The 25,409-nt window shown below is 45.3% G+C and overlaps 1 protein-coding gene across 5 annotated transcripts in view; it reads left to right on the top strand.

Annotated features, from left to right (window-relative positions):
- LOC119962819 (interleukin-6 receptor subunit beta-like) overlaps nt 1–25,409 on the top strand; it is a 107,323-nt gene that overhangs the window by 14,448 nt on the left and 67,466 nt on the right. The window contains exon 1 of one of the 5 annotated variants that reach the window (XM_038790943.1): nt 9,066–9,243. The exons of the other annotated variants lie outside the window; for them this stretch is intronic. The gene's annotated coding sequence lies outside the window, so the exon portion shown is untranslated. Of the gene's footprint in view, nt 1–9,065; nt 9,244–25,409 lie in introns of those variants that run through there. 5 annotated transcript variants of the gene reach the window in all.

Below are 25,409 nucleotides of genomic sequence, written 5' to 3'. Positions count from 1 at the left end.
GGTAAAGGCATCCAGTTGAAACCTACGCTTTTGAGACAAGTTGCAACTTTGAGGTTAAAAATATTAATTAAGACCTTCAAAGATAAAATATTAAATTTGATAAACATAGAGATAGGAGCAGGATTTGGGTATATTTAATCTGATATTATGTTTGATTTTTTTTTTTTGGATTTGAAACATTTCCGTTACTGAGGAAAAATACAATGGATGTGATCTTTTTGAAAATGTATTAGTTCAACAACAAACTGAAAAACAAATGTTCAACTGATTTTCTTGTCTTGGAGATCCTGCCATTCAATAAAATATTTCAACCATCAGTGAGTCTTCCCATTTGAGCGGATTTTTGTACTTGCAAGTATCATAGAATCATAGAATCCCTACAGTGCAGAAGGAGGCCTTTTGGCCCATCTAGTCTGCACCGAACCTCGGAAAAAGCACCGTCTACCTAGGCCTCTGCCCTATCCCATAACCCCAAAACACCACTTAATCAAAATCCATACAGTGCAGAAGGAAGCCATTCTGCCCATCGAGTCTGTACTGAACCTCCGAAAGAGCACCTCTTACCAAGACCCACACTCACCCTATCTCTAACGTCCTAACACCATCTAACCTTTTGGACTCTTATGGGACAATTTAGCATAGCCAATCCACCTAACCTGCACCTATTTGGACTGAGGAAACAGAAGCACCCGGAGGGAATCCATGCAGACACTGGGAGAACAGGGAGAGCCACCCAAGGTCATAACTGAACCTGGATCTTTGGAGCTGTGAAGCAACAGTACTAACCTCTCTGCCCTATTTGGAAGATTATTTTCCCTATGTTGGCATAACTGTTGCACAAGGTAATGTTTATGATACATATGTGCTGTATGGAACATTTTCCATAAATTTATAAATACAAATCTTAGCTGTGAAAAGTAAATGACAATTGCATATAATTTAATAAGTTAACCATGACACAAATGAAGACTAATGAAAAATGCATATATTAGTGTTCGAGGAAATATTAGGGAAAGCTGGCAGCTGTTCCATATTTCCTGAATGTGTTGCATGCTTTCACATTTCAACTATTGCTGCTGTCCTATTTCCTTTGCCCCTATTAGTTAAACAGCATTAACTGCTGTATTTCTATGCAGTAGATTAATTTAGAATATTTGCGTATTTAGATCTAATGCAGATGATCTGGGGTGCATTGTAAATTACTAGTTTTTCTATGAGTGAATGATTAATTTATGCTTGTAGTATTTGTATTTTGTGGTCCCTGGCTTTAGAGAGGGTGCACAAAAGATTTGCTAAAATGGTTCCAGGGAGCAAGCATTTAGGATCTGCCTGAAAGTGTGGTGGAGACTGATTCAATCGTGGCTTTTTAAAGGGTATTGGATAAGCACCTGAAGAAACGTTTGTAGGATGAGGGATTGGGACTAACTAAATTGTTTTTGCAGAATCCCTGCACAGGCTCAATTGGCTGAATGGCCTCTTTCTGTTCTATAATCATTCTATTGTCCTACAATCAAAATTAAAATCATGCATTTAATTAATTTACTCCACACTTGTGTATATACTCTGAGACAAACTTTAGAGCCTGGCATACATTGATTATTATTTAACATGCAGATTGATATCAAGTACTGGGAAAAATTACACTTAAGTAAACAGACTTTGCAGCTGTAAAGTCTGTTTCCTGTGTGATCTTCATTCATCACGTCGATATGTTTCCATCCACGTATTTCTGCCTACCCGTTATACAACTGAATCTCATGATTTTAGTTCAGAATAGCAAAGTCTATAAAACTGCAAGACAGTTTTCACAGTTCCCTACCATTGAAGTCAAACTGACTGGTCTGGAGTAGCTGACATTATCTTTGCACCCCTTTGGGTACAAGGGTGTAACATCACAATTCTCTAGTCCTCCAACACAACCCCTGTAACCTAAGTATGACTGGAAGATCATCGCCAGGACCTCCAAATTTTCCACACTCATCGCCCTCAATATTCCTGAATGCATCTCAACCAGCCCTAGTGCCTTATTAATTTTAAGTAAATAAAGCCTTTGTAATATCCCCACCTTCTTGAGTGTACTAGTTACTACCTCCTCATCTTGGCCTGGGTAGTACCCTCTTCCCTTTGTAAAGGCAGATACAAAGTATTTGTTTAATGCCTCTGCCAGTTCTCCTACCTCCACATGCATTTCTCCTTTTTTTTTTTAAATCTATTCTTTCTTTCACCACCCGTTTCATATTTACATTCTTGAATGTAGAAGACCTTGAGATTCCCTTTTATGTTAGCTGCTGGTCTCTTTTCATGCTCACTCCTTGCTTTCCTGATTAGTTTTTTTCATTTACCCTCTGGACCATTGCAATGTCCTTCTGGAGATGTAATCCCTTATTGCGAAGAATATGTAATGGGGGACTTAAATTATCCAAATATAGACTGGGATAGGAGTAGTGCAAAGGGACAAGAAGAGCGAGAGTTCCTGGAGTTCGTTCAAAATCATTTTCTGCAGCAGTATGTTTCTGGTCCAGTGAGAAGGCAGACACTGATGGACCTGGTACTGTGGAATGAGTTGGACGTCGTGGATCAAGTATCAGTGGGAGAGCTTTTAGGGGACAGCGACCATTGTATCATAAGATTTAGATTGGTCGCACGGCGCTGAGGATCCGGGTTCGATCCCGGGTCACTGTCCGTGTGGAGTTTTCACATTATCCCAGTGTCTGCGGGGTCTCACCCCCACAACCCAAAGGTGTGCCAGGTAGGTGGATTGGCCACACTAAATTGCTCCTTAATTGGAAAAAAGAATTGGGTGCTCTAAATCCCAAGGTGACTGATTTCAGGCAGTTTGCACTTTCTCTCTGTCTCTGCATGAGTTTCCCCAGGGTGCTCCGGTTTCCTCCCACAAGAATCCTCCCACAGGTTAGATGGATTGGCCATGCTAAATTGTGCCTTAGTGTTCAAAGGTTAGGTGGAGTTACAGGGTTGGGCAGGGGAATGGGCCTAGCTAGGGTGCTCTTTTGGAGGGTCGGTGCCCACACGATGGGCCGCATCCTAGCAAATCGTGTAACTAGGGTTGTAGATAGGACTTTATACTAAATGGGGGGGGGGGGGGGGGGGGGGGGGGGGGATTTAAGTTGTAGGGGAAACTAGAAAACCCAATTTAAAGGAGGAGATAAGAGTGTAGGTTAGCAATGTGGCGGACGGTTACCAGAAAATGAAATTGAGGGACAGGACAGGTGAATGTCTTTATGCCCAAGGAATTACATAAAAGTAGGGAAATCTAACATTGAAACAAATTTAAAAGCTTTGCATCTAAATGCAAGAAGCATTTGTAACAAACTTAATGAGCTAACGGTGCAAATAGAAACAAAAGGTTATGACTTTGTGGGGATTACTGAAAAGCGATTACAGGGAGACCAGGTCTGGGAATTGAATATCCAAGGGTACGCAATATTTTGGATAGATAGGGTGAAAGGAAAAGGAGGTGGCTTAGCTCTGCTGGTGAGGAAAGGGATCAGTGCTGTAATGAGAAATGCCATAAGCACTGGAGATCAAGATGTCAAATCAGTCTGGGTTGAAATAAGAAGACCTTCGTAGGAGTAATCTATAGGTCCCCAAAGCACAGTAAAATCCAGGAAATACTGGGGGCTTACAAGAAAGGTACAGCAATAATAACAGGTGATTTTTATGTGCACATGGACTGGAGGAATCAAATTGGCAAGGGTAGCCTGGAGGCAGAGTTCATTGAATGCATTAGAGATTGTTTTCTGGATTTTTTGCGGGACCAACCAGAGAGGAGGCTACTCTCGATTTGGGATTAATTAATGACCTCATAGTTAAGGATCCACTAAGGAGTAGTGACCACAGTATGGTAGAATTCAAGATTCAGTTTGGGGGTGAGAAAGTGGAGTTCCACACTAGTGTTCTGGAATTAAACAAAGGAAATTACGTAGGCTCGAGAACAGTTTTGGCCCATATAGACTGGACAGGAAGGCTAAAAGGTAGGACAACTGATGAGCAGTGGCAGTTATTTAAGAAGATGCTCACTTCCTCTCAACTGAAATATATCCCAGTGAGGAAGAAAGATGGGAAGAGGGGTAAAAACATCAATGGCTAAGCCAGGATGTCAAGGACATTATAAAGATACAAACTAAAGTTATATCATTTTGCAAAGGCCAGTGGCAGGCTGGAAGATTGGTAAACTTTTAAACATAAACAAAAGGATGCTAAAAAAGTACTAAAAAGAGCTAAGGTAAATTACAAAAAAAAATTAGCACAGAATAAGGATAGCAGAAGCTTCTACAGGTACATAAAAGGGAAGTGAGTCACTAAGGTGAATGCTGGTCCCTTGGAAGATGAAACTGGTGAGTTAATAGTGGGGAACACAGAAATGACAGATGCTAAATCAATACTTTGCCTCCGTTTTCATGGTGGAGGAAACTAGTACCATTCTCATAGGAACTAGCAATTCAGAGGTAAAAGAAAGTCCCCAGGGACTGATGGCCTACATACCAGGGTGTTAAAGGAAATGACTGCAGAGATAGTGAATCAATTGGTTATAATATTCCAAAAATTCCATGGCCATGGCAAGGATCCAGTGGAATGGAGCAGTGCTAACGTAATGCACTTATTCAAAAAAGGAGGGAGGCAGAATGTGGGAAATTACAGAGCAGTTAGTTTAACTGTTGTTGGAAAGTTGTTAGAATCAATTATCAATGTCCTAATATCAGGGCATTTGGAAAGCCAAAATGCTACCCATCAGAGTCAGCATGATTTTATGAAGAGCAAATCATGTTTGACTAATTGGCAGAGTTCTCCGAAGATGTAACAAGCCAAGTGGATAATGGGGATCCTGCAGATGGAGTATATCTGAAGTTCCAGAAGGCTTTTGATTAGGTGCCGCACAGAACGTTAATTCACAAGGTGAGATCACATGGGATTAGTGTTAATTTATTAGCTTGGATAGAAGACTGGCTGACATCAAGAGAGGGAGAGTAGGGATAAATGGGTCTTTTTTTGGACGGCAAGATGTAACTAGTGGGATGCCACAGGGTTTGTTCCTTGGGCCCCAGCTATTTAAAATCTATATTAACAACTTGGATACAGGGATAGAAGGACCTATTGCTAAATTTGCAGGTGACATAAAAATAGGTGGGACAGTAAGTTGCAATGAGGAAATAAAAACCTTACAAATGGATATAGATAGGTTAGGAGAGTAGGCCAAAATTTGGCAGATGGAGTTTAACGTGGATAAGTGTGAGGCCACGCATTTTTGTTGAAAAAATGGAAAAGCAACTTATATAGGGAGAGACTTTGGAGTGCTCTAATGCAGAGGGATCTGGGTGTCCTTGTGCATGAGTCACAGAAAACAAGCATGCCGGTAAATGGAATGTTGGCATTTATAGCAAAATAAATTGATGATAAAGGAAAGAAAGTGTTGTTGCAACTATACAAGGCATTGGTAAGACCCCACCTAGGGTATTGTGCACAGTTTTGGTCCTTTTATTTGAGGAAAGGTGTAGTGGCATTGGAGGCAGATCAGAAGAGGTTCACTGGATGGATTCCAGAAATATGGGGTTTGTCGTATGAGGAGAGATTGAACAGTTTAGGTCTGTACTCTAGAGTTTAGAAGAATGAGGGGTGATCAAATCGAGGTACACACGATCCTAAAAGGTATGGATGAAGTGGTCTTTATGCTTATGCTTCCTCTTGTGCGGCATTCTAAAATGAGAGGTCATAATCATAGAATAAGGGGTAGCAAATTTGAAACGAAACTACTTCTCCCAAAGGGTTGTGAATCTGTGGAATTCACTACCTCAGTACAGTGGATGCAGGGACAGTGAGTAAATTTAAGGAGGAGCAAGGCAGATTTTTAATTGGTAATGGTTTGAAGGGTTATGGAGAACGGGCAGGACAGTGGAGGTGAGGCCAGGATTGGATCAGCCATGATCACATTGAAGGTGTTTAGGCTACAAAGGCTAAATTTCCCCCTCCTGCACCTACGTCATGTGTTCCAGGGACGAGATGCTGTGGATGATTTTGCAATCCAGTCTTGGTCTGTAGCATTGTAAGTAACAGATGAGGAACATATCAGTCATGATAGAATGGTGGAGCAGACCCAATGGGCCGAAGTGGCCTAATTCCGCTCCTATATCTTATGAACCTCTGTCTGCACTGTAGGGGTTCTATGCTTCTATGATTTTTCAACCAGAAAATAAGTTTTTAGTATTGCCAATTTTTATAGCTGCCCATTGTTACATTGGAACTTGGGAATGTAACTACCATTATCTGCAGATCTGAAGTTTGTGATATTGTGTAATTTTAAAATTAACTGACACTGTGGCAAACTTTATTTGCGAACGAACATGATGAATTGCAGCAATGCATTGTTGTGACATTTGAGTGCAATTTTGCTGTGACACAATCAAATTATTTGTCAAACAAAATGTTCATTATCTTTTCAGTTGGTGAAATTGTTTTATGGAGTACTTTTGGGAGAGTTGGTGTGATTGTAGAATCATTGTTATTAATTACACTTGTATAAAACGCCACAAAAGATTTTCTGTTCCTTTTTAGAAGTTTTGTATAATTTATGCTGTCTGTCTTTTGTAGAGGTTCCAAGTAGGGGAAGTTTTGGATATTTAGAGAAAAAGACGTGTGAAATGTAGAACAATTGGCTAACTGGGAATGGGCATAGCTTTTTAAAAGAAAAATCAGTCTTAGCTTATTCAACAGAATATTTGAATTGTTTGCACACTTGGCTAGCTAGATGAATACACAATTACTGGACAATATCAGCAATTGCTATGAAAACTTTTCAAAATTATATAATCCTGTTTTTTCTGAGCAAGTGTGGCAATATAAGGCAAATTTGAGAACCAGCTTAATTGGTAGCGAGGGTGCAGAAATCTTTTTAATATCCTATGTGATATGAATAAGCAATCTTGTATATAATATACACAACCTCCAACCACCAGGTTGCAGTGTAAACCTTCCACGTGACTCTGTGCCTAGGGGAGTTGGGAGTAAGCCATGTTGGTGGATAGATTTATTTTGCAGTTGCTCTAGTTTGTTAGAGTTCGTAATTTGTTAAACTAGTCAAGAACTAGATGTTCTGTAGTACATTTACGCCGGCCAGTCTACAGAACATGACATTCGATAAACTTGGTATTTACGGATATATTCACGGGCCTCACGGTAGCATGGTGGTTAGCATCAATGCTTCACAGCTCCAGGGTCCCAGGTTCGATTCCCGGCTGGGTCACTGTCTGTGTGGAGTCTGCACGTCCTCCCCGTGTGCGCGTGGGTTTCCTCCGGGTGCTCCGGTTTCCTCCCACAGTCCAAAGATGTGCGGGTTAGGTGGATTGGCCATGCTAAATTGCCCGTAGTGTAAGGTTAATGGGGGGATTGTTGGGTTACGGGTATACGGGTTACGTGGGTTTAAGTGGGGTGATCATTGTTCGGCACAACATCGAGGGCCGAAGGGCCTGTTCTGTGCTGTACTGTTCTATGTTCTATGTAACCTTGTGACCATACTTTGAGATGTAGTTGGTGGCTGAGAACTTCTTTCTCTCAAGGGCCGTGCCCCAAAAAATGCACTGGGATACTCTGGAAATCCTGAAGCAAGGACTGCACAAGAATTTTCCAAGATGGGGGAAATTTCCATGCACCGGGAACCATCCATAACCGCAATTTGAAATGGAGACTTCCAATGGTTCCAGCTCTCTTAACGGAATATTTGCCCAGGAAATGTTAAAGGATTAAAACTGCTTCCAACTCCTGGGTAACTGTGGTACTAGAACCGCCTGACTGCTTTCCCCCAACTAACCCCCTTCAACTGTTCTCCCCCTCCCTACATACATTTATTTTATCTCCTACAAAAATGGGACCTTTCAACTTGCCTACTTTGCAGCAGCTCGCATTGTGAAAAAGGAGGTGTGGCTTCACTTCCCACCCTGGTGCTGGCCTTCACAGAAGGGACACTCTGGAGCTGCTACACTGCACATTTTGTACCAGGCCCAGATCAGGAGGGAGTGGCAATCCAACAGTGATTGCCACTCCACAGAAGTTCTGTAAATTGTAGTGTTGGGATTTTACGAGTGTGCCTAATAATCATGGTATAAACCTTTACACCAGAGTGTTCAATGTGCTTGACAGTTATGGTATTAATGAACTAACAACTCTGGCATTGAACAAGAACTTTTATTCACATTGTGTTTCATATCTTTAACCTTGCCAACCACTGAATAAATAATTGAATAAAACACTGTCAATAAAATACTGCTTGTTGCAATTTTGAGGTCAATGTTCTGTGCAACTTGTAATTAATAGCCATTGGGAATGTTTTTTTCACTGCTGGATACTCAATTCTTTTCTCCATTTGTTGCATGAAATTTTGTCTTTACCTGCAATTTATGTTGCTCAATTCAAACCGAGATAATTCAATCCCTTAGCACAGAAAATAACTTTGCCATTCCATATCAGAATACTGTAACTTGCTTCACTTGAGCATATCCATTCTCCTATTGCTTTATCGTTAGTTTCCAGTGCAATAACTGATCGCAATCACTTAATTCCACCTCCATAACATCACCTGCCTCCCTCCCTGCCTCAATCAGACTGCAGCTGAAATTCATTCATTCCTTTGTTACCTCCAGACCTTCTTTGTTCCAATATTCTCTTGGTCAGTATCCCAACCTTAAGGCTCGAAGTGAGCTTATCCTTTCCCACACCAAGCCCCACTCGCCTATCTCTCCAGTCTTTACCAGTTTACCAGTTCCCCACTGTCTCAAATATAAATTCTCATTCTTGGTTTTATGTATTCTCATGACCTCACCCATCCCTATCACTAACCTCCTCTGGCACTACAGTTCCCAGTAGGACTCTGTTTCTCCAATTATGGTCTCTTGTGTATCGTTCCACTGACGGTGTCTTCAGATACCTAAAACCTACCCAATAACATTTATTTATTTGAGTTCACATTTTTAAATATAAAATACGGCAGCTGAGGTTATTCCCCTACAGCCACAGATAAGCCAATGCTCAAAAGAGAGGGCGGTCCTAGCATGATAACTAGCTGGAAACTTATCATTGTGAAACTGTGGCACGAGCGAGTTGAACTCGATACCACCAACTTATGAGGATCCTTCAGTCTTTGCTATCGGTGTGTACTGAAGTCCACTGGAATTAGTAATTTGGGAGACAGTCAAACATGATTGTGCACGGTACATGTTGAATGAAAGTAAATAAGAGGTAGGTAGAGTGGCTTGTGTTGGAGACTCTTAAACATAGTCATAAATTTCTGTGCAAAAAGCATTCTGCTAACCAAAAATAAGTTGCTAAAATTGTATATGAAAAATTGATCCCTTGAACTTTGGCAAAATTTGTTCAATCTGTTCCTTTATTTACAAGGAAGAGCTATAGGGCAGAATTTTCCTGCCCTGCGCGTGTTTTTCGGAAGCGGAGATGGCCTGCAGGAGAATTTTCTGGTCCCACCGTTGTCAATGGGATTTCCTATTGACTGCATTCCTTGTCTCCGGGAAACCCGTGTGTCACCGGTGGGACCAGAATATCCTGCCGGTGTGAACAAGCGGTACGTTTAATCCATAATGTGTTATTGTGGGGTCACTGATTATAGTATACAGCAGGGGGCATATCCTTCTACATTTTCTGTAAATCTTAATGGGCAAGCACTCTGTTGAGAAATGAAATGTATGAGAAATTCAATGAAAGCCAGTAATGTGAAAACCTCCTTGTTTTTTAACATTGGATTATGCAGCGAGTTTACCAGTGATCGATTTTTCTTTTGCTTTGAAATTTTTGTGCATCCTTAAAAATGCATTGCTGAGCAGTCCATGTGAAAAAAGGATATTGCGTAAACAATACGCAGGGGCAGCACGGTAGCATTGTGGATAGCACAATCGCTTCACAGCTCCAGGGTCCCAGGTTCGATTCCGGCTTGGGTCACTGTCTGTGCGGAGTCTGCACATCCTCCCCGTGTGCGCGTGGGTTTCCTCCGGGTGCTCCGGTTTCCTCCCACAGTCCAAAGATGTGCAGGTTAGGTGGTTTGGCCGTGATAAATTGCCCTTAGTGTCCAAAATTGCCCTTAGTGTTGGGTGGGGTTACTGGGTTATGGAGATAGGGTGGAGGTGTTAACCTTGGGTAGGGTGCACTTTCCAGGAGCCGGTGCAGACTCGATGGGCCAAATGGCCGCCTCCTGCACTGTAAATTCTATGAAATAAAATACCAGAAATAGGAAATAATTGGACTCTGTTGTATAAATTGAGGCTTTTATTATTTCTTTGGGATATTTTACTCAAATTATGTAAATCAGTTTGCATTTTTTGCTTCCAAGTAAAAAGTTAATATACAACTGAACTTTGCATTCCAGATTTTGATAGAAGTGGGTTTGATACACAATATTACTTTAAAACTATTAGATGTTTTTTGTTGTAAAGTATTTCCATGATTGAGATATTTTTACAAGTTTGGGATTTCAGTTAGCCGGTTTCAGAATGCCCAAACATTTGAGTCATTTAGTACGGCAGCTTATCAGTGAAGCAAGTATACAGTGCTGTAAAGAAATTTCACAAGGTAATAGTGACTGTATAATTAATGTAATATCACTTGGGTTAGCAGAGCTTTACTTTAGTATGGAAATTGCTGCAGATCACTACTGCTTTAAATGTTGTTTTCAAAAATGTGCAACTTCATGATTTGTGTGGTGAATGTAATATAGATGTATATAGAACATAGAACAGTACAGCACAGAACAGGCCCTTCGGCCCTCGATGTTGTGCCGAGCAATGATCACCCTACTTAAACCCACGTAACCTGTATACCCGTAACCCAACAATCCCCCCATTAACCTTACACTACGGGCAATTTAGCATGGCCAATCCACCTAACCCGCACATCTTTGGACTGTGGGAGGAAACCGGAGCACCCAGAGGAAACCCACGCACACACAGGGAGGACGTGCAGACTCCACACAGACAGTGACCCAGCCGTGAATCGACCCTGGGACCCTGGAGCTGTGAAGCATTGATGCTAACCACCATGCTACCGTGAGGCCCCTCACGGTATATATATAATATATGTTAATTCACACTGTCTTTGTAAGCGCAGTAGCGCTATCCTACCACTAGGGGGAGTAGTGCTGGGAGCACTCAGGAACTTGTACTGGGCTCCACTCTTGGCTCTGCCCACGACTCCTCCCCCGAGTGCAGCTGTATAAATACCTGTGTCCAGAGTCCGCCTGGGTCACTACGAGTTCATCGACAGGTAACAGGCTGGCTCTGAAGTAAGTCGATTAAAGCCTAGATTCACATCGGAAACACCCGTCTGGTGAATTGATGGTTCCATCAATTTAATCGACTTAAGAACAGTAAAGATCGATTATGGAATCGGCCCTCAAGCCTGGACGCCTGGAACTCAACCCGCAGGATGCAGAGGCTAAAGAAATCTCCCACTAGATCCGGTGCTTCAAGGCCTACCTGGCCGAAGCGAGCACAGCCGAAACTACAGAGGATCAGAAGCTAAGTCTACTGCACGCAAGGGTGAGCCGCAGAATCTCTACGCAACTAAACTCGGCCAGTTCATATACTGCGGCGCTAGCAGTTCTCGAAAAAATGTATGTAAGGCCCATTAATGAAGTTTACGCTCGCCATGTGTTCACGACTCGCCGTCAGCGGCCTACGGAATCACTCGCCGAATTCCTAAGAGAACTTAATAATTTGTCCAATGACTGTAAATACCAAGCGGTTACCGTGGCTGAACACAGGGAATTGGCCGTACGTGATGATTTTGTAGCGGGCCTCAGGTCTAACTATGTGCGCCAATGACTGCTGGAAAAGGGGGCCCAGGACTTAGAAACGACTGTGGAAGCTGCTACCAAGATGGACGTCTCCTTCGCAGCCTTAACTCTTTCCCCGCGGACCCCACGACCCAATCATGGGCCCCCAACCAGCAACTCACCCAGGCCTGTGCTCCGCGGCCGCCCAGCCACCATGCTGCCCCAGCCAGCCACTATTCTGCTCCAGCCTGCCATTTCTGCGGCCAGAATCAGCACCCGCGGTAGCACTGCCCGGCCCGCAACGCGACCTGCAGCAGCTGCGGGCGAAAAGGGCATTACGCAAGAGTCCCTCGCAAAACGGGCCCCAGCTTCCAACTCCCCATCGACTCGCAGTAATCGCTCCCCTCACTCACAGCCCTGCGGGGCCCGAAACGCTGCGGCCTATGCCCCGACTCTGCCCCCTCCAGCCACATGCGATCCATGGGGGCGGCCATCTTGGAAAACCTCCACCACGTGGCCGGCCACGTGCGACTCATGGGGGCCGCCATCTTGGACACCATCTTCCTCGCTGCCCGCCACGTGCGATCCACGGGCCCGATCGGCATCTCTGCGCTCGGACAACTCAGCGGAGGAATTCGAACTAAACTATGAACTCGGAGGGCAGTCATCACTGGGCCAGTCCAGCACAGCTGATCGAGCCGCCGACTACCCGCAACTCAGCGCGGTCACCCTGGACCAATCACGACCAAAGAATCTACGAAACTCGATGGCAGAGGTCCATATCAACGGGTACAAAACGCCATGCCTCTTCGACTCCGGGAGCACTGAGAGCTTCATACATCCAGACCTGGTAAGACGCTGTTCGCTCCCCGTTTTCCCCGCGCAGCAAACTATCGCGCTCGCTTCAGGCTCCCATTCGGTCCAGATCCAGGGGTGCACTGCCGCGACACTCACAATCCGAGGCGCTAGTTACTCGAAATTCAACTCTACGTTTAGCCCGAACTCTGTGCGCCACTCTTATTAGGCCTAGACTTCCAATGCAACCTCAAGAGCCTCACCCTCAGCTTCGGAGGGCCCCTGCCCCCACTCACTATCTGCAGCCTCGCTATGCTGCGAATTCCCCCCCCCCCCCTCCTCTCTTTGCCAATCTCACTAAAGACTGTAAACCCGTAGCCACTCGTAGCAGGTGGTATAGCCTGCAGGATAGGGTATTTGTCAGAGCAGAGGTCCGAAGGCTACTCAGTAAGGGGGTTATAGAGGCCAGCAATAGTCCCTGGAGAGCTCAGGTGGTGGTCGTTAAGACCAGGGAAAAATTCCGTATGGTGGTCGACTAAAGTCAGACTATAAATAGATTTATGCTCCTCGACGCGTATCCCCTCCCCAGGATTGCAGACATGGTAAACCAGATCAGCCAGTACCGGCTCTTTTCCATGGTGGATCTGAAGTCTGCATGCCACCAGCTCCCAATCCGCCCGGAAGACCGATACTACACGGCATTCGAGGCTGATGGCCGCCTCTTCCATTTCCTCCGGGTCCCTTTCGGCGTCACTAATGGGGTCTCGGTGTTCCAACGAGCAATGGACCGAATGGTGGACCAGTACGGGCTGCGGGCCACGTTTCCGTACTTGGACAATGTCACCATCTGCGGCTATGACCAGCAGGACCATGACGCCAACTCCACCGTTTTCTCCAAACGGCACAGAAACTGAACCTCACGTACAACAAGGAGAAATGCGTTTTCTGCACATCCATACTAGCCATCCTCGGCGATGTCGTGGAAAACGGAGTCCTGGGCCCCGACCCGGACCGTATGCAGAAGAACTCCCTCCTCCTCATTGTCCCAAGGCCCTCAAACGGTGCTTGGGATTTTTTTCCTACTAAGCCCAGTGGGTCCCTCAATATGCGGACAAAGCCCGCCCACTCTTTCGGACCACACGATTTCCCCTGTCAGCCGAGGCACGCCAGGCCTTCGACGGCATCAAGGAGGACATCGCCAAAGTGGCCATGCGGGCGGTGGATGAATCCACCCCATTTCAGGCAGAGAGCGACGCCCCAGAGGTAGCTCTTGCAGCCACGTTAAATCAGGCAGGGAGACCCGTTGCATTTTTCTCCCGTACCCTTTCCGCTTCAGAACTCCGACACCCTTCAGTCGAGAAAGAAGCACAAGCCATTGTGGAGGCTATCCGTCACTGGAGGCACTACCTCGCAGGTAGAAGGTTCACCCTCATCACCGAGCAAAGATCGGTTGCCTTCATGTTCAACAACTCGCAAAGGGGCAAAATAAAAAACGATAAAATTCTGAGGTGGAGGATCGAACTCTCCACTTACAATTACGATATCAAATATCGACCCGGGAAGCTCAATGAACCTCCGGATGCCCTATCCCGCAGGACATGCGCCAGCGCGCAGATCGACCGATTAAAAGTCATCCACAATGACCTCTGCCACCCGGGGGTCACCCGGCTTGCCCACTACATCAGGGCCCAAAACCTGCCTTTCTCCAACGAGGAGGTAAAAGCGGTCACCAGGGACTGCCCGATCTGTGCGGAGTGCAAACCGCACTTCTATAGACCAGACAGGGCCCACCTGGTCAAGGCTTCTAGGCCCTTTGAACGCCTCGCGATTGATTTCAGGGCCACTCTCCTCAACTAACAAGAACGTTTACTTCTTAAACGTCGTAGACGAGTTCTCCCGTTTTCCATTCACTATCCCGTGCCCCGACATGACCTCCCACACAGTCATTAGGGCCCTGCATAGCATCTTCACCCTGTTCGGTTTCCCCAGCTACGTACACAACGACCGGGGTTCGTCCTTCATGAGCGACGAGCTGCATCAGTACCTGCTCGAAAAGGGCATTGCCTCGAACAGGACTACCAGCTACAACCCGAGGGGGAACGGGCAGGTGGAAAGGGAGAACGCGACGGTCTGGAAGACCGTCCTACTGACCCTCCGGTCTAGAAAGCTCCAAGTCTCCCAGTGGCAGGAAGTCCTCCCAGACGCGCTCCATGCTATTAGGTCCCTTTTGTGTACGGCGACCAACCAGACCCCTCACGAGAGGCTCTTCATTTGTTCCAGGGGCACTACCACGGGGGTCTCCCTTCCGGCATGGCTGAGGACGCCGGGCCCGTACTCCTGAGAAAACACGTCAGGGCGCACAAAACCGACCCCCTTGTTGAGAAGGTGCGCCTGTTCCACTCCAATCCCCAGTACGCATTTGTCGAGTTCCCTGACGGCCGTCAGGACACTGTATCCCTCCGGGATCTGGCACCTGCCGGATACAGTGCCCCCCTCTACCCCCACAGAAGGATCTCTCACCCTACACCCCATGCTGCCGCCCCCTTGCGCTCCCGAGCCCACGAGCTCGCTCCACCAGTTCTGCGCCCCCACGCCGGCCAGCCCCCAGCGTCTCCGGTCGAACCAGGAGAGTTTGAAGCTCGGATACAACCCTCCCTGGAGTCCCCCATCGTACCCCAGCACACTACACCCATCCAGCCACCGCAAGAGGCTGCAACCCCGGTGCTCCGCAGATCTCAGCGGACAATTCGACCGCTGGACAGACTGACTTTATAGACTAGACCACCACCCCCGCCGGACTTGATTTTTTTTGAAGGGGTGAATGTGGTGAATGCAATATAGATGTATATATGTTAATTCACACTCTTTGTAAGCGCAGTCGCGCTATTCTACCACTAGGGGAGTAGTGCTGGGAGCACTCAGGAACTTGTACTGGGCTCCGCCCATGACTCCTCCCCCTAGTGCAGCTGTATAAATACCCGTGTCCAGAGTCAGCCTGGGTCACTACGAGTTCATCGACAGGTAACAGGCTGGCTCTGAAGTAAGTCGATTAAAGCCTAGATTCACATCGGAAACGCGTGTCTGGTGAATTGATGGTTCCATCAATTTGGCCATTTATTTTTCTAATTATTCTATGCCTATTTTAAAATGAGGTAATGGGTTATTAACACTCTTATTTTTTGTGCGATTAATCAACATTTAAATGTGCATAAGCATTTCTTTTGTTTTATCATCGTTCTCTTAACAGCATAATACAGTGTGTAACAGCACCTTCAATGTGTTAAAACATCACGGAGCAAAAGTAGCATCCCTTTATGATCTGTGCTGGACGATCTGTGAAAACAGATCTACATAAGACTAAATTTAATTTGGATCATGAACTGATTCATTCCATGGTATGGTAAAATACAGCAGACATGCAGAATATAAACACAGATTGCAATATGTATGGAGTGTATCTTCAACAGAGTGGAACATTGATAATTTGGTGAGCATGCAAAATTGAAGTGGGGAAGCAAGGCAGTTTTACTTTTAAAACTTATGATCCTGGACCAGAGCACTACATTTTTGGCATGATCCAATTAGGGATGACTAACTTTTTTAAAAAGTAGACAAAAGGAGAGATTCCAGATACTTACAAAGAGAATGAAGTCACAAGATACCACGGTTTTGAACAAACAAAACAAAATTTGCTGATCAGTTAGAATCAATTTACAATATTTATCCGATTTTCTAACATTCCGAATCATCAAAAGGTACATGCGAATTAATGGGCAAACTTGTCCAGTTGCACAATAAATGGCAGATGTGACAGATCCCACAAATTTCACAGCAACCCACTCGGATGCCATGAAACAGAGTCAACTGATCTCATTAAAATTGTCTCCCTATGAGGGACTTCCAGTCTTCACCTAAGAAGACTTAGTTCTGACTGCCTCAACAACTCATATCCCAGGGTTTCAATCTTGATTTCTGACTATGTTGCCCTAGATTTCCAGGTCTGCACTCCAGCACCGGCTGATCATTACAACTCTAGCTTTTCAGCCATACCGAGGCAAACACCACTGCTTCAAAGAGCTACCTTTGCCCCAGTGGCACACAGCAAGGAGTTATTGACCTTCTGCCTTTTCAGCTCTCCAGGACTTCCCCCAAGCCCTCATTGGATTGGATTTGTTTATTGTCACGTGCACCGAGATACAGTGAAAAGTATTTTTCTGTGTGCAGCTCAAACAGAACCTTGTATATGAAAAGAAAATACGTAATGGGGCAACACAAGGTCCACGATGTAAATATATAGACACCGGCATCGGGTGAAGCATATAGGAGTGTAGTACAGTAGTCCCCCTTTATAACACGGGTGTTGGGGTCCAAGACAGCCACCCGCGTTGCATCCGAGCCGCGGATATCCACGATGGGGGTTTTAAATTTATTTTAAAATCTATGCTAGCGCTTCCCATTGAGAGTCTACGGGGGGCGGGGGGAGAGGTCAGACCCCCGTAGACCCACAATGGGAAGCGCTAGCATAGATTTTAAAATAAATTTAAAACCCCCATCGTGGATCTAATTAAAACAGTGTCAATTTCAGCGGCCGGCTCACTTTGATCCGGAGAGGGAAGCTGCTCTCTCACTGAAACAATCAGCCGGCCGCTGAAATTGACACTGCCCGCTGCTCTCTCCCTCCAATCCAACTTTTAAGTTTTTTAATGTTTCTGATTGGAGGGAGAGAGCAGCGGGCAGTGTCAATTTCAGCGGCCGGCTGATTGCTTCAGTGAGAGAGCAGCTTCCCTCTCCGGATCAAAGTGAGCTGGCCGCTGAAATTGACACTGCCGGCTGCTCTCTCCCTCCAATCAGAAACATTAAAACTTAAAAGTTGGATTGGAGGGAGAGAGCAGCCGGCAGTGTCAATTTCAGCGGCCGGCTCACTTTGATCCGGAGGGAAGCTGCTCTCTCACTGAAACAATCAGCCGGCCGCTGAAATTGACACTGCCAGCTGCTCTCTCCCTCCAATCCAACTTTTAAGTTTTAATGTTTCTGATTGGAGGGAGAGAGCAGCGGGCAGTGTCAATTTCAGCGGCCGGCTGATTGTTTCAGTGAGAGAGCAGCTTCCCTCTCCGGATCAAAGTGAGCCGGCCTCTGAAATTGACACAACTGACAGTTGGGGTCCATAAGCCCCCCCGCGGTATATCGCGAACCGCGGTATTGCGGAGCGCGGTATAACGGGGGACTACTGTATTCAGATCAGTCCATAAGAGGGTCGTTTAGGAGCCTGGTAACAGCGGGGAAGAAGCTCTTTTTGAATCTGTTCCTGCGTGTTCTCAGACTTTTGCATCTTCTGCCCGATGGAAGAAGTTGGAAGAGTGAGTAAGCCGAGTGGGAGGGGTCTTTGATTATGCTGCCCACTTTTTCAAGGCAGCGGGAGGTGTAGATAGAGTCAATGGATGGGAGGCGGGTTTGTGTGATGGATTGGCGGTGTTCACGACTCTCTGTAGTTTATTTCAGTCTTGGGCCGAGCAGTTGCCATACCAGTCTGTGTTACAGCCAGATAGGATGTTTTTTATGGTGCACCTGTAAAAGTTGGTAAGAGTCAATGTCGACATGCCGAATTTCTTTATTTTCCTGAGGGAGTCTAGGCAGTGTTGTGCTTTCTTGGTCATAGCCTCTGTGAGTGGACCAGGACAGATTTTTGGTGATGTGTACCCCTAGGAATTTGAAGCTGTTGACCATCTCCACCTGGGTCCCGTTGATGCAGACTGGGGTGTGCAAGTCAATGACCAGCTCTTTAGTTTTGCTGGCACTGAGGGAGTGGTTGTTGTTGTTGTTACACACTCTACTAGGTTCTCTATCTCCCTCCTGTATTCTGACTCATCGTTGTTCAGGATCCGACCCACTATGGTTGTGTCGTCAGCAAACATGTAAATGGAGTTTGAGCCAAATTTTGCCATGCAGTCATGTGTGTGTAGAGGGAGTATAGTAGAGGGCTAAGTACACAGCCTTGCTGGGCCCCGGTATTGAGGACACTAGTGGAGGATATTTATTCTTACTGATTGTGGTCTATGGGTCAGAAAGTCGAGGATCCAGTTGCAGAGTTAGGAGCCACGTCCTCGGTTTTGGAGCTTTGATATGAGCTTGGCTGCGATTATGGGGTTGAAGATGGAGCTGTAGCCAATAAATAGGAGTCTGATGTCGGAGTTAGGAGTCCTTGTTGTCATGATGCTGCAGGGATGAGTGTAGAGCCAGGGAGATGACCTTTGCTGTGGACTGGTTGCTGCATTCTGGGAGAATGGCGTTGATGTGCTTCATAACCAACCTCTCAAATCACTTCTTTATTACAATCAATGACTGGAGCCTGCCAACCCAACTCCACAGAGCATCAACAGCACTTTAATTGCATGGAACTACTTCTCCTACTCCTGAATAAAACTGACTGACCTTTGAATTGTTCTTCACTGACCCTTGAGCTGATCTGGGTGACCAATCAATACACCCCAAGAGGGTCCTGTCCAGAAACAAATATAGAAGCATGCTATACCTTCAATGTTACAGTCACCGCAAGTGTTAGTTCACAAACCATACAGCCCAAAACAAATTTCATGACATTTTGTAAACTTTGCCTCAAATTTAATTTAAAACTAGGGATCTACAATTAATACAGTATTAGGAAGATAATCATGTGAGCAGATGTGGTAAATTTAAAGGAAGCAACTAGGTAATAGAGCAGGGTAGCAATTTGAGTAATGATAGCTGGTGTTGGAGGAAGGGACACCGCGTACAAACTTATGATCGCACCACAAGAGAAGGCCAAAGATTGCCAAAATGTCAAAAAGACAAGAGTTCAAGCTCTGCACCTGCATGGTCACAGCATTCATAGCATTCTGGATGAATTTTCAGCACAGATATAAATAAAGCCTAATAGCCATTTCAGCCATATGGTTACAAGGAGACCAACTGGGACCTGAATATTGAAGAGTATTTGACATTTTGAAGAGACAGGAATCTAGACAAAGGTGGGGTACTCTGTTAATAAAGGATGTCATTAGTGTGGTAGCAAGAGATGACTTTGGCTCAAAAGAGCAAGATGCCGAAATAATGGGGGCATGCAAGAAAGGTATCTCGATGATCATGGGTGACTTTAATCTTTATGGCGATTGGGCAAATCAAATTGGCAAAGATAGCCTGGAAAATGAATTCATAAGTGGGTATTCTGGACAATTTCTTAGAGCCAACCAGGGAGCAAGCTATTTCAGACCAGAAAATGTATAATAAGGCAGGATTAATCAATAACCTCATGGTAAAGGAGCCTCTAGGTGATAAGAATCATAATATGATTCAATTTCACATTTGGTTTGAAGGGGACAAGTGTGGATCTAAAATTGTTTTGAACCTAAACAAAGGTAATTGACAATATGAAGACAGAGCTGACTGAAGTGAACTGGGAAAATAGATTAAAAGGTAGGACCATAGAAATGCAGTGGCAGACTTTTAAGGAGGTATTTAGTAACTTTCAGCAAAGATTTATCGGAGTGAGAAAGAATAATCTGTGGCTAAATAAAAATATCAAGTTAAAAGAAACACTACAAATCTGCAAGGATTAGTAGTAGGTCAAAAGATTAGATAGATTTTAAAAACCAGCAAAGAATGAACATTAAAAAGTAGGGTACACAAGAGAGCTTGCGGTAAGATAAAACCGATAGTAAAGGCTTCTACAAGTTTTTAATTGGAAACGGAGTAACTTGAGCTAATGTTGATCCACTAGAAAATGAGACTGGGGAATTGTTAATGGAAAACGAGGAAATGGCCGATGCATTGAACAGGTATTTTGTGTCTCTTTTCACTGTTGAAGACTTAAAATATCCCAAATATACTTGAAAATGCAGACGTGAAAGGGAGGAAGGAACCTAAAACACTGTCACCAGGGAAGTGGTGCTGGGAAAATGATTAGACCTAATCTAAACTAGTCTTGTCCCCAGGACTGGATGGCCTGCATCCTAGGGTCTTAAAAATGGCTGCAAGATCATAGAGGCATTGTAATTGAAAATTCTTTAGATTCTGGAAAATAGCAAACATGGCACTTTATTCAAGAAGGGATACAAAAAGCTGGAAACTTTATTCCAGTTAGCCTGATATTGATCGTAGCGAAATTGCTAGAATTCATTGGGAGGGTGCTTAGAAAATGATAATGCGATTAGGCATAGTCAACATGGTCAACTTCCACCCTATCCCGTAACCCAGTAACCCTATCTAATCTTTTTGGACACTAAGGCTAATCCACCTAACCTGCACATATTTGTACTGTGGGAGGTAACAGGAGCCCCGGATGAAACCCACGCAGACACTGGGAGAATGTGCAGACACCGCACAGACAGTGACCTAAGCCAGGAATCCAATGGTTACATTAGAGCTGTGAAGCCACAATACTAACCACTGTGCCACCTATACTGTGCGCAGATTTGGTCTCCTTATTTTAAAAAAGATATAATTGCATTCAAAGAAGGTCCACTCTATTGATTCCAGGCATTTGAGGCCTATCTTCGAAGAAAGGTTGAACAGGTTGCACTGATATCCATTGAAGTTTATAAGAATGAGAGGCAGAGCCGGATAAAGAGGGGCAGCCGGGGCTCGAACCAGCCACCCCTACGTCCCAAGGTGAACCCCAGGCCCTGGGGTACCGACCGGGAGGAGGGGGCTTTGAGTGGCAACCCAGACCCGTCACATGGCCTGGCAGCGGTGGCCACCAGCTCCTCTGACTTCCACCCCTCTGATGAGGCCGCATCTTGCAGCACCCAGATCAGGGCAGCATGGCTGTGCACGTACTGTCAACAAGTGAGCTGGGTACACCAGCCCAGAGCCCCTAGAGGACGCCCACCTGGGGCATCGAAGGCCACAGGATGAGGTAAGCAACTGGCTGTCTCCACCTCCAATGTGCATCCTGGGAAGACATCTGGACATAGTGGTAGAGCTAAGGCGGCAAAGCACTTCGAGGATCACTGAGGGCACTGGGGAGAGGTGCGGTGGGGGGGCATGATTGGCAGAGTGGGGAATTGTTAAACACAATAAACACCGTTGTGCACAACTAGTATGATGCCTCTGTCCTTTTTACCATTATGCAGGCTGACCTCCGAACCATTGGCCCATCTCTCCAGGCATCCCTCCCTCCCCATAGCACTCACCCACCCTCCGCCCACGGACATGTCCCTGGAGCTGTGTCCCATCCCCTAAGTGTTCGGATGTTGACTGTTGCATGTGTGGTATTGCCTCTTGCAGTGTTCAAGCAGAGTGTCCAGATTTCACAGTTTGATTGGGACGCCGTGCAATGAATCCCACATGCCAACAGGCCTGCCCCCCACAGGAATCCACTTGGGTTGTGTGAAGTGCTCACGTAACCATGATTTCCAATTCCTGATTAGCATAGCCTTCAGCCGCATGGCCAGAGTTCCTGGCAGTGGGTGGGGATTATGGGTGGTCGGTGGAGCAGACGGACAGGGACAAGGGTTACCCCCAGAACGGGTGCACATGATCCTGGGGTTGGCATGGTAGTGCCATCTGCAGTTGCCCCCCCCCCCCCCAGTACCTCTTCTCCAACCCCATCCCCCCCCCACCACCCCATGGCAGCCTACCCCTGCGGAGGCTCCCCTGCCGAGCACTGCGATGACAAGCCCAGCACCCCCTGGTTCTTTACCTGTGATCAAAGATGGCAACTCACCTCGGCTCCCCGCAGAAGCCCTTCCACCAGGTTCACATTTTTAAAAAAGAGTACGAATCGGCGCCAGCACGGGGGGGGGGGGGGGGGGGAGACATGGGTTGGATCCCGTTAATTGTATGGAAATGGGGCTTAAGTGGTGATAATTGGTGTCTCGCGATTCCGATTTCGCCGAGGGGAGCGGGCCGGTTGCATCACAAACTTTGCTTCCTGGCATGGTTCTCGTCTTTGGTCCTTCCCGCTATTCACCGGCTTCGTTTCGCTCAAGCAAGAGCACAACGAGGCTGGAGAATCGCGCCCATAAGATCTTAAGGGGGTTTGAAAGGGTGGCGATTGAGAGGATATTTCCTCTTGCGGGTGAGGCAAGAATTAGGAGACACCTTTTCACCTCTGTTTTGAAAGGGAAATCTCTAATTCTGAAACTAATTGTTTTCTTTGAGATTGGTCATATGTAAATTCTCCTGCCTAGAAAGTACAGGAGGCTGGGTCATCTGAATTTATTCATGGCCGAGTTGGAAAGATTTTTGATGAACAAAGGAATCAAGGGCTATTGGTATTGGGGGGGGGGGGGGGCACAAACAGACAGAAAAGTATTGAGAGCAGAGACAAATCAGCTATAATCTTATGAAATGGGCGATCAGCTTTGGAGGGCTGAATGGCCTATTCTGTTCCCAAGCCATATGCTCCCATGTAAATTAATTTAAACTGGTTAATTTAGAAAATCTAAAAATAAAGCAAGTGAACTAATTGCATAAAGTTTAAATCCAATCTATAAAATAAGGTTGGTAAAGATGCAGTGCAGGAGGTGTGCCACTTTGACAGCTTATGTGAGTGTTTAGCAACCACATCTGCAGTAGGATTCTGCAACCCAAGGATCTTGACTCTGTTGTTGAGCTGGGGTCTGACCTACAAGCATTGTGATGCATCAGCAAAGGGGAGAATTAGCTGAACACTATGACACAAAGGGCCTGTTCCTGTGCTGTACTTTTCTTTGTTCTTTGAGACAGTCACATCCTTGGATTAGGTAGTTTAGATTTGGTTAGTGATCAGGGATAGGACTCTAACCCAGGCAGGTAAATTGTCTACTAATAAAGTAGTAGAGGAACCTCCGCCTTTACCATTGTCCCAATGGTGTGAGGTACCTCCTGCCAGTATGGATGAGAACAAAAAATATCGGAGAATGAGCAAATTTGCCAAGTTGCTGTCATGCATGAGGCTATTGAATAGGACGGGGGTAGGGAAAGCATAAAGGAACAGAGTAGTGGTAAGGGATATTCAATTTTGGGAGGAGTAGATAACGTGCTCCACAGTTGTGACCAGAAGTTTTAAGGCTGTATTGCCTGGCTCGTACCTGAATTAAGGATATCTCCGTATGGCTGGAGAAGAACTTGAGTGGGTGGGGGAGGATCCAGTTCCTGTGTCCTATCTAGAAACCAAAGGCCTTGGTCAAGTTAGGAATGGGGTTTTGCTGAGTGAGTTTGAGAAGGTGGGATACAAATTTTCTCAATGGTAATCATCTCTGAATTATGACCTTAGCAAAACACTGGGTTAGTGATTAAACTGATTAAAGATTGAAATACGTGATGTCTAAAAGTGGTGTCAGGAGAAGATATTTCAATGCATGGGGGCACAGGCACCAACACAGGGAAACTGGGAGCTGATCTTTTGGGAAGGATGGATTATGCCCAATGTATGACCACTCAAATAATCAGGGAAGTAGATAGATCTTTAAACTATTAAGGGTGACACAATGGCAGAGTGGTTAGCACAGCTGCCTCACAGCTCCAGGATCCCAAGTTCAATTCCGGCATCGGTTGACTATGTGGAGTTTGCACTTTCTCTTCGTCCATACGTGGGTTTCCTCCGGATGCTCTGGTTTCCTCCCCCAGTCCAAAGATGTACAGATTAGGTGGATTGGCCATGCTAAATTGTCCCTCAGTGTCCAAAGATTAGGTGGTGTTACTGGGTTACGGGGATAAGGTGGAGGCGTGGGCTTAAGTAGGGATACTCTTTCCAAGGGCTGGTGCAGACTTGATGGGCCGAATGGTCTCCTCCAGGACTGTAAATTCTATGATATGGCATTTAAGTGAGGAAAATAAGGGTAAATTTCTAAGTCTGAAAAAAGCAAAGGCTGTACAGCAGCATTACAATTTGGATAATTAAAAAAAAATTTAAAGTACCCAATTCATTTTTTCCAATTAAGCGGCAACTTAGCGTGACCGATCCACCTACCCTGCACATCTTTGGTTTGTGGGGGCGAAACCCACACAAACACAGGGAGAATATACAAACTCAACACTGACAGTGGCCCAGAGCCGGGATCGAACCTGGGACCTCAATGCCATGAGGCAGCAGTGCTAACCATTGCGTCACCGTGCCGCCCTAATTTGGATAAAATTAAGCAGACTCTTTTAGGTTGGGGCAAAGAAAGAGCATTAGCAACTAAGACCACACCATGGAAAATTAAGTTAACATAAGTATTTCACGCATTCATTGATCGCAAGAGAGAAAACCTGTTGACTCGATTTGGTAACTATTGCCAAGATGTTGTTGCAGACCAAATTTGGGAACTAAGTTCCTGGGCATTTGACTTTTAGAAAATATGGAGAATTGGAAAAGGATGAGGGGTGGCTCTGATAAACAATGAAATAAAGGCAGAGGAGAAAAAGGACTTTTAACCCAGAAAATCAAGATGCAGAATCACTATGATTGAAGCTAAGAGAGAACCAAGAACACATTGATGAGAGTAATAATATTATTGGACAGAATATAAATAAGAAAATTAGAGCATCATGGAATCACCACAATCATTGTTTGACTTTAACCTCGTAAATTGGGTGGACAAAATAGGCAAATGCAGTTTGGAGGGTGAGTTCGTGGAATGCATTCAGTAAGTTATTTTCAGAACAATAAATATATCAAGGAACCAATGTGGGAATAGGCTATTTTTGATTGAGTATTGTGCAGTAAACAGGGTTAATGAGTAACAGTGTAGCAAAGGGTCCTCTGGAGAGAATGGTAATATGATAGAATTGCATATTAAATTTGAGCATGATACGGTTAAGTTTGCAAATGAAGTCTTAAATGTAACAGACAATTGCATAATGTTGAGGAGCAGGTTGGCTGAGGTAG

Source organism: Scyliorhinus canicula, chromosome 3 (genome assembly GCF_902713615.1).
Source record: "Scyliorhinus canicula chromosome 3, sScyCan1.1, whole genome shotgun sequence".
NCBI classification, from domain to species: Eukaryota; Metazoa; Chordata; class Chondrichthyes; order Carcharhiniformes; family Scyliorhinidae; genus Scyliorhinus; species Scyliorhinus canicula.
This window is presented reverse-complemented; position numbering and strand designations above follow the sequence as displayed.